Source organism: Bombina bombina, chromosome 5 (genome assembly GCF_027579735.1).
Source record: "Bombina bombina isolate aBomBom1 chromosome 5, aBomBom1.pri, whole genome shotgun sequence".
Lineage (NCBI taxonomy): Eukaryota > Metazoa > Chordata > Amphibia > Anura > Bombinatoridae > Bombina > Bombina bombina.
In genome coordinates, this window is record NC_069503.1 from 28,978,680 (window position 1) to 28,989,539 (window position 10,860).

General features: G+C 37.4%; 1 pseudogene; it reads left to right on the top strand.

The window, feature by feature from the left end:
- Positions 1-392: 392 nt before the first annotated feature.
- LOC128659740 (gastrula zinc finger protein XlCGF26.1-like) lies at positions 393-10,123 on the top strand (annotated as a pseudogene).
- Positions 10,124-10,860: the final 737 nt, after the last annotated feature.

Genomic DNA, 10,860 nt, shown 5'->3' on the forward strand with positions numbered 1-10,860 from the left:
AGCCTCTTTAAATGAAAGAACTTAATGTTAAATGCATTAACACAGCATAGAAATATAGAAAACAAATGAAATAAATAAATACAGTTGAGTTTTTTTTATATAAACTCAGTTTCTTATATGAAGTGAAATATTTTATCTTTTTAAGTGAAATATTTTAACTGTTTATCATCAGAACGTTTATCCCACTGATCTGTGACTGATTCTTAGTAAGTGTATTCTGCACCTTCAGCTGCTACTGTTTATGTCACATGATCACAGAATAAAGGGACAGTGTCCTGTAAATTTGCTTTCCCTTAAAAGGAAACAAAACCCAAAATGTTTTTCATTATTTAAATAGAACATATAATTTTAAACAACTTTCCAATTTACTTCTATTATATGTGCTTCATTCTCTAGATATCCTTTATTGAAACAGCAGCAATGCACTACTGGGGGCTAGCTGAGCACGTAAGGTGAGCCAATGACAAGAGGCTTGTATGTGCCACTAATCAGCAGCTAGTGCACCATACTTTAAAAAGATAGATAATCCCTTTACTTACCATTCCCCAGTTTTGCATAACCAACACTGTTATAGAATTATACTTTTTACCTCTGTAATTACCTTGTATCTAATCTTCTGCAGACTGCCTCCGTACTTTAGATCTTTTGACAAACTGGCATTTCAGGCAATTAATGCTGACTCTTAAATAACTCCACATGCATGAGCACAATGTTATTTATATGAAACACATGAACTAACACCCTCTAGCTGTGAAAAAATGTCCAATGCATTTAGATAAGAGGCAGCCTTCTAGGGCTTAGAAATTGGCATAGGATCCTCCTAGGATTAGCTTTCAACTAAGATTACCAGGAGAACAAAGCAAATTTGATTATAAAAGTAAATTAGAAAGTTGTTTAAAATTACATGCCCTATCTAAATCATGAAAGATTAACTTGGACTTTAATATTATTTTTAAGGGGCAATTATAACCCACACAGTGTTAACTGTACTAAATGCTTGTGCTGAATCAATAGCACATATGTAATAACCTAAACAGCTGATGCGTATTACATCAATTGTTATGCGTGCCTTTAATTATACCATGCGTACAGTTAATCAGAACCATTATTTATTATTATCTGTCTTAACCATTTAATATACTTTTTACAGACACGACCAGAGCACTGAGAGATATTAGCACTGCAGAAACGGTTGCCGCACTACAAATAACTGATAATAATATCAGGTATTGATGTAACTGGAGTGAATAAAGGAACCTTCTTCCTGAGCACAGACATTGGTGTCTGTTATCAGCATGAACTCATTTGTGTTAGGTGAGTAAAATAGATTTTATGCTGACTTTAATTACTAGGAAAATAGAATAGATCGCTCATTAAACAAATATAAACTATTATTTCTTCTGTTAAGTGTGATCAGTCCACGGGTCATCATTACTTCTGGGATATTACTCCTCCCCAACAGGAAGTGCAAGAGGATTCACCCAGCAGAGCTGCATATAGCTCCTCCCCTCTACGTCACTCCCAGTCATTCTCTTGCACCCAACGACTAGATAGGATGTGTGAGAGGACTATGGGACCTTATTTGGGCCCGGTTTGAAAGAAATTATCGCTGACATTACAGGAGGTAAGGGCCACGCCCTGCCTCAAGACAGAGCCAAACCTAAGGCTAGACAGTCTAATTTTCGTTCCTTTCGGAATTTCAAAGCAGGAGCAGCATCAACTTCCACTGCTCCAAAACAAGAAGGATCTGTTGCTCGCTACAGACAAGGCTGGAGACCTAACCAGTCCTGGAACAAGGGCAAGCAGGCCAGGAAACCTGCTGCTGCCCCTAAAACAGCATGAATTGAGGGCCCCCGATCCGGGATCGGATCTAGTGGGGGGCAGACTTTCTCTCTTCGCCCAGGCTTGGGCAAGAGATGTCCAGGATCCCTGGGCGCTAGAGATAATATCTCAGGGATACCTTCTGGACTTCAAATACTCTCCTCCAAGAGAGAGATTTCATCTGTCAAGGTTGTCAACAAACCAAACAAAGAAAGAAGCGTTTCTACGCTGTGTACAAGAACTTTTGTTAATGGGAGTAATCCATCCAGTTCCACGGTCGGAACAGGGACAAGGGTTTTACTCAAATCTGTTTGTGGTTCCCAAAAAAGAGGGAACTTTCAGACCAATCCTGGATTTAAAGATCCTAAACAAATTCCTAAGAGTTCCATCATTCAAAATGGAGACTATTCGGACAATTTTACCCATGATCCAAGAAGGTCAGTACATGACCACAGTGGATTTAAAGGATGCTTACCTTCACATACCGATTCACAAAGATCATTACCGGTATCTAAGGTTTGCCTTTCTAGACAGGCATTACCAGTTTGTAGCTCTTCCGGATTGGCTACAGCTCCAAGAATCTTCACAAAGGTTCTGGGTGCTCTTCTGGCGGTACTAAGACCGCGGGGAATCTCGGTAGCTCCGTACCTAGACAACATTCTGATACAAGCTTCAAGCTTTCAAACTGCCAAGTCTCATACAGAGTTAGTACTGGCTTTTCTAAGGTCACATGGATGGAAGGTGAACGAAAAGAAAAGTTCACTCGTTCCACTCACAAGAGTTCCCTTCCTGGGGACTCTTATAGATTCTGTAGAAATGAAGATTTACCTGACAGAGGACAGGTTAACAAGACTTCAAAGTGCTTGCCGCACCCTTCATTCCATTCAACACCCGTCAGTGGCTCAATGCATGGAGGTAATCGGCTTAATGGTAGCGGCAATGGACATAGTACCCTTTGCTCGCTTACACCTCAGACCACTGCAACTGTGCATGCTAAGTCAGTGGAATGGGGATTACTCAGACTTGTCCCCTTCTCTGAATCTGGATCAAGAGACCAGAAATTCTCTTCTATGGTGGCTTTCTCGGCCACATCTGTCCAGGGGGATGCCATTCAGCAGACCAGACTGGACAATTGTAACAACAGACGCCAGCCTTCTAGGTTGGGGTGCCGTCTGGAATTCTCTGAAAGCTCAGGGACAATGGAGTCAGGAGGAGAGTCTCCTGCCAATAAACATTCTGGAATTGAGAGCAGTTCTCAATGCCCTCCTGGCTTGGCCCCAGTTGACAACTCGGGGGTTCATCAGGTTTCAGTCGGACAACATCACGACGGTAGCTTACATCAACCATCAGGGAGGGACAAGAAGCTCCCTAGCAATGATGGAAGTATCAAAGATAATTCGCTGGGCAGAGTCTCACTCTTGCCACCTGTCAGCAATCCACATTCCGGGAGTGGAGAACTGGGAGGCGGATTTCTTAAGTCGTCAGACTTTTCATCTGGGGGAGTGGGAACTTCATCCGGAGGTCTTTGCCCAAATACTTCGACGTTGGGGCAAACCAGAGATAGATCTCATGGCGTCTCGGCAGAATGCCAAGCTTCCTCGTTACGGGTCCAGATCCAGGGATCCAGGAGCAGTCCTGATAGATGCCCTGACAGCACCTTGGGACTTCAGGATGGCTTATGTGTTTCCACCCTTCCCGATGCTTCCTCGATTGATTGCCAGAATCAAACAGGAGAGAGCATCAGTGATTCTAATAGCACCTGCATGGCCACGCAGGACTTGGTATGCAGACCTGGTGGACATGTCATCCTGTCCACCTTGGTCTCTACCTCTGAAACAGGACCTCCTGATACAGGGTCCTTTCAAACATCAAAATCTAACTTCTCTGAAGCTGACTGCTTGGAAATTGAACGTTTGATTTTATCAAGACGTGGGTTTTCTGAGTCAGTTATTGACACCTTAATACAGGCTAGGAAGCCTGTTACCAGAAGGATTTACCATAAGATATGGCGTAAATACCTATATTGGTGTGAATCCAAAGGTTACTCTTGGAGTAAGGTTAGGATTCCTAGGATATTGTCTTTTCTACAAGAAGGTTTAGAAAAGGGTTTATCTGCTAGTTCATTAAAGGGACAGATCTCAGCTCTGTCCATTCTGTTACACAAACGTCTGTCAGAAGTGCCAGACGTTCAGGCTTTTTGTCAGGCTTTGGCTAGGATTAAGCCTGTATTTAAAACTGTTGCTCCGCCATGGAGTTTAAACCTTGTTCTTAACGTTTTACAGGGCGTTCCGTTTGAACCCCTCCATTCCATTGATATAAAGTTGTTATCTTGGAAAGTTCTATTTTTAATGGCTATTTCCTCGGCTCGAAGAGTCTCTGAGTTATCAGCCTTACATTGTGATTCTCCTTATTTGATTTTTCATTTGGATAAGGTAGTTCTGCGTACTAAACCTGGGTTCTTACCTAAGGTAGTCACTAACAGGAATATCAATCAAGAGATTGTTGTTCCTTCTTTGTGTCCAAATCCTTCTTCGAAGAAGGAACGTCTACTGCACAATCTGGACGTAGTTCGTGCCCTAAAATTTTACTTACAGGCAACTAAGGAATTTCGACAAACGTCTTCTCTGTTTGTCGTTTACTCTGGTCAGAGGAGAGGTCAAAAGGCTTCTGCTACCTCTCTTTCCTTTTGGCTTCGTAGCATAATACGTTTAGCTTATGAGACTGCTGGACAGCAGCCTCCTGATAGAATTACAGCTCATTCTACTAGAGCTGTGGCTTCCACTTGGGCCTTCAAGAATGAGGCCTCTGTTGAACAGATTTGCAAGGCTGCAACTTGGTCTTCGCTTCATACTTTTTCCAAATTTTCCAAATTTGACACTTTTGCTTCCTCGGAGGCTATTTTTGGGAGAAAGGTTCTTCAGGCAGTGGTTCCTTCTGTATAAAGAGCCTGCCTATCCCTCCCGTCATCCGTGTACTTTTGCTTTGGTATTGGTATCCCAGAAGTAATGATGACCCGTGGACTGATCACACTTAACAGAAGAAAACATAATTTATGCTTACCTGACAAATTCCTTTCTTCTGTAGTGTGATCAGTCCACGGCCCGCCCTGTTTTTTAAGGCAGGTAAATATTTTTTAAATTATACTCCAGTCACCACTACACCCTTGGCTTCTCCTTTCTCGTTGGTCCTTGGTCGAATGACTGGGAGTGACGTAGAGGGGAGGAGCTATATGCAGCTCTGCTGGGTGAATCCTCTTGCACTTCCTGTTGGGGAGGAGTAATATCCCAGAAGTAATGATGACCCGTGGACTGATCACACTACAGAAGAAAGGAATTTATCAGGTAAGCATAAATTATGTTATTTATATCTGCATCTTTTGAGAACATTTGTGTCAGTGACCGATATAAAGAAGGAGCAACTCCCATTGGGATAAGAAGGAGGGTAAAAAATACAACTCCCCCTCAGTCTTTTTAGACAGATCATGTCTAACTGCCTAACCTCACCCCCAGACTTCTGTACTCAGAACACCTGCAACTCCAACTTCCCCTGCCCTGACCTTGCTCATGGAACACCCATAACTACACTTAAATGACTACTTTGTTCCCAGTGAGTGTTCCCCATCCCAGAAACACCCCTGATTTGTGTGCTTAATTTTGCAGTAAATATTATTAAACTAATGAAGTTTTTGGCTGTTTATATAAACTAAACAACCACAGCTGAAAGCTTTAAAGTATTATAAAATTACTGCTTCTTACCCTCTCAAAACATCTTAAACTGATTAATAGTCTGTGATAATTAAGACATCATATTCTCACCCAACTTGTTAAGCATGAGTCGGGCAGGGCTGTTTGTGCAGTTGCTTGTTCAATGTTAAATGAAGATGGTGGATGCCCAGAATACAGATGTACTTGTTCCCTGACTGAGAAAATTATGCAATATTCTTTGTGATCATTCTTTATTTTGTGATTTACATGTAAATAAATTTAAAAATAAACACAAAACAGAAGACATTTTTGTTGCATATAAAAGAATAATATGACTTTTTTTTAAGATGGATTATATTATAAAGAATAAATATTATTTGTCTTTATTTCATTTATTTTTATGTAGACAAACATGTGAAAAGTTCATCTGCATTCTTCACTACAGGAAGCATCAGAATGATACCACAGGCTCCAACATTTTTAGACACTAATGACTATTCACAAACATTTGGGAAATCACATGAGATATTTAAAGAAGTTGATGAATTGTCAGGAACTGGGCAGCAATCATTATGTACAGAGAGTAATTTAGTCATCAAACAAGAGGATAATATTTATGCCTTATCTAGTGAAATGATTATCCCAGAGGATAAACCACAAACATTTACCAAGCTTTCAAAAAAATTTAAAGAAGAGAAAAGTCTACTGTCTAACCAAATGATTCATACAAAGGAGAAACCTTTCAAATGTACAGAATGTGAGAAAAGCTTTAGATGGAAGTCTCGTCTCCTAGAACACAACAAAATTCACACAGGTGAGTGTGGAAAAGGTTTTACACAAATGACAAAACGTATAGCTCATAAAAGGACCCACTCAGGGGAGAAACCATTTAGCTGTACAGAGTGTGAAAAAAGTTTTACAGAAAAGAGTAGTCTGAAAACTCATGAAGTTATTCACACAGGAGAAAAGCCTTTCACATGTACAGAGTGTGGAAAAAGTTTTACACAAAAGAGCAATCTGAAAAAGCATGAAAGGATTCACACAGGAGAAAAGCTGTTCACATGTACAGAGTGTGGAAATAGTTTTACACAAAAGAGTGATCTGAAAAAGCATGAAAATATTCACACGGGAGAAAAGCCTTTTTCATGTACAGAGTGTGGAAAATGTTTTACTGAAAAGAGTCATCTAAAAACTCATGAGAGGATTCACACAGGGGAAAAGCCTTTCACATGTACAGAGTGTGGAAATAGTTTTACATATATAAGTACTCTGAAAAAGCATGAGAGGATTCACACAGAAGAAAAGCCTTTCACATGTACAGAGTGTGGAAAAAGTTTTACACAAAAGAGTAGTCTGAAAAAGCATGAAAGGATTCATACAGGAGAAAGGCCTTTCACATGTACAGAGTGTGGAAAAAGTTTTACATATATGAGTAATCTGAAAACTCATGAAAGGAGTCACACAGGAGAAAAGCCTTTCACATGTACAGAGTGTGGAAAACGTTTTACACAAATAAATAGTCTTAAAACTCATGAACTGATTCACACAGGAGAAAAGCCTTTCAAATGTACAGAGTGTGGAAAAAGTTTTACACAAATAAGTAATCTGAAATATCATGAAAGGAGTCACACAGGGAAAAAGCCTTTCACATGTACAGAGTGTGGGAAAAGTTTTACACGAATGGATCATCTGAAATCTCATGAAAGGATTCACACAGGGGAAAAGCCTTTCATATGTACAGAGTGTGGATTTTCTTTTACAGAAAAGAGTAATCTGAAAACTCATGAGAGGATTCACACAGGAGAAAAGCCTTTCACATGTACAGAGTGTGGAAATAGTTTTACATATATAAGTAATCTGAAAACTCATGAAAGGAGTCACACAGGAGAAAAGCCTTTCACATGTAGAGAGTGTGGAAAAAGTTTTATACAAAAAAATAGTCTGAAAACTCATGAAATGATTCACACAGGAGAAAAGCCTTTCAAATGTACAGAGTGTGGCAAAAGTTTTATACAAAGAAGTAATCTTAAATATCATGAAAGGAGTCGCACAGGGAAAAGTGTTTCACATGTACAGTGTGTGTGAAAAGTTTTACACGAATGGATCATCTGAAATCTCATGAAATGAATCACACAGGAGAAAAGCCTTTCACATGTACAGAGTGTGGAAAATGTTTTATAGATAAGGGTAAACTGAGAAAACATGAAAGTATTCACAAGGGAAGAAACCTTTCACATGTTTAGAAAGTGGAAAAAAGATTTTTTATTGAAGTCAGGTATCACAAAACACCAAATATTTACGCACAAATACATTTTATATACACAGTGTACAAATCTTTTTACAATTATCCTAAAGAGGACAAACTCTCTAAATAGAAGCATCAAAAAGAATCCTATTGTAAATAATACTTTCTAAATCCCAGTTATAAAAGCCCCAGATTAGAAGAGCTCTTTTGCTGTCCTTTGTGCCTCTATATATGTGCACCTCAGTTTCTCTTATATAAATGTGATGGAATCCAAACACCACACAGGAATATACAGATCCGTCCTCATACTGACCAGTTTACACAACCATTCACCATCAAAGCACCCCCTGTGTTGTTTATTAATATTATACAGGGAAAAAAAATTATTTTCCTTGTTTATTTATATGGCAGGGTTATAATACAATATATTTAATAATTATTCTTTAAAATAAACCTCCAATAAAAATGCATATACAAAACAATAAAATTAATGTAAATTCCTAAATTCTTTATATTAGTTAAAATTTATAGACACATTGAAATATATTTGTAGAAAGCCAGACCTGAATCAAACTATACACATTTAAACTATTATAATATGCTATGCAAAGATCACGAAAGTTACCTTATTTATTAACCTTATTCGCAGTTGAATTTCATTAAAATACCACAAATGAGACACCAAGATATGAGCCACTAACTTTAACAGTGCTTAGCTAAACAATAGAACAACACTTTGTGTGTGTGTATATATATATATATATATATTTGCAAAAATAAATTACTTAGCATACAAAAGATTAGTTTTAAACCACACAGAATTAGGAATGCAGCTAAAATACAAAGCACCTTTTTAAATCTGTTAACTGCAGTTTGATTGTAGCAATAATGAATGTATTTGTTTTAAATATTACCTATATTTAGCAACCTCTTATACTTTACCAGGTAACAAATGAATATTCCAGCTTCCAGAATTTCTCAATAAGTCCAATTCAGCAAACAAAAGAAGTATTTTGCAATGTGGATAAGAAAAGGTAGCCCAATTACCGTTATAGGCAGCAATTATCAGTCACCAGCTTAGCAGAAAAGACCACCCAGACTATCTCCATGCATGGGGTTAAATCATGTGATATAACCCCACCCCTTTTTATTCTGTTCCAACATTGGTGAATTGGCTAGGCCCTTAACGAAAGCTTGTCCCTCCATTGGTTCACTGGTAATGCATGGTTACTAGGGAAATGCATCTTTGTTAACAGTCAAATCTTTTGGCTGTAATTCTCACATCGCAACACCGGGAGCAACATGACAAAAACAACCAGTTTCATTTTCACTACTGCTAACAGAAAATATAGATTCTTGTATATTTTTAATATGTACACTATAATTTGATATTAATAAACTATGTGTTTAATATTCATAGGACCATATAGTGCTATTTTCTCTGATCATTTCAATACCAGACATAAGTATATTTTCAGTAATCATATTAATAGCAATTTATATTGTCAATTATTTTTCTTCAGGGAATCAGCATTCAATATCCTGGAATTGTACTGTATCTTAACATGAATACAGTATATTTCATATTTCTTATAAATTTTGAATGCATGAATCTTGTTTATGACCCATATTCATAGGACATCTTGTTATTATATGTCTGAAAAATAAATAAAGAGAGACAGAGGTTATTATTCTGACACAGTTAAACATTTTAGACTGACTAAAATAGCCACCTATCAAGTTTAGCAAATACCCATCTAAAATTAGACAATCTCCCATATTTATTTGTTCATATTAAATATAATACAAGTTGTACTTTCAATGAATTTCAAAGTTACAATAAAACATATATTTTCTATTTAGCTAGAAATACAGATGTGTATGTGAGGTTCAGGGGCAATTAACAGGTCTGTGCTAATTACCATTTCCCTGGAATTTTAAGCATCTTCCCACTGCTAATTACAGACTCAGCATCCCCCTCACTTAATGAGATCTAATCTCATTAAGTGATGAGGTAAAGAATGTTTTGAAGTTTGTACTTTTAGCTAGGGAGCAAATGTTCTCTTTTGAAGTTTTTGGGACATCTTGTCTGCATTGAGCTTTGAGATGTGTATTCAAATTACATGGGTTTTAAGTCCATTCCTGACATCAGAATTGTAACCTTATAGTAATATCTGATAATAATATGGCTTCATATATAAACAAATTCTTTTGTCTTAGTAATATATATATATATATATATATATATATATATATATATATGTCATGCACATGTACCCTGACATTAATATGCCAATGTTGTAATGAAAACAATTGTATTTATAGAATAAAGAGTCTTTATAATTCCCAAAAACCTCTCTTTTATATTTTTTTATCTCTTTTTATCTCTTTAAATCATAGCTTGTTTAATAAGCATGATAAAAATGATTAGCAATATTATTTGTATAAAATTCATGAGGATTTACTAACACCTATAATATCCACATTTGTGTTTAGGTAAATATACCTTTAAGAACCCGACATAAATAAGAGTTTTGTATAAAAATTGGAACTCATTTATGATTGGTCTAAACACTTGTCAATCATAGATCATTTAAACTACTTTAGGTATTTAAGGCGACCAGGTAACTTAGGTGGGCATCTTGATAAAGGCTGACCAACAGCTGAAATGCGTAGATGCCCTTTTCTACCTGGAACCTAATACAGCTATATTGACATCCAGCATATACAGCACTATCTGTGAAAATTTCTGTTCCTGGATCCTGTTTTTCCTCATCCACTCCAAGGCACAAGCTGCAAATTGGACACACCTGGATTCCCAGCTGAAGACAAGTCTGTTTGGAACCGCATGGCAGTCCAGCTCCTTGCATCTCAAACATAGAGGCTACTAGCTTCACATACAGGATTACAGAGGGACACCAATAACGGATACAATTTGATACATAGTATCTGAAGGTATTTTCATAACTGTGAAGTAACAGCGATCTTTTTATGATATATCAGCTGCACCATTTTCACTGACTTTGCTCAGCTCACATCGTTAGTAACAATTTCTAAGACACTGTTAGAAAACAGTTACATTTGAGACAT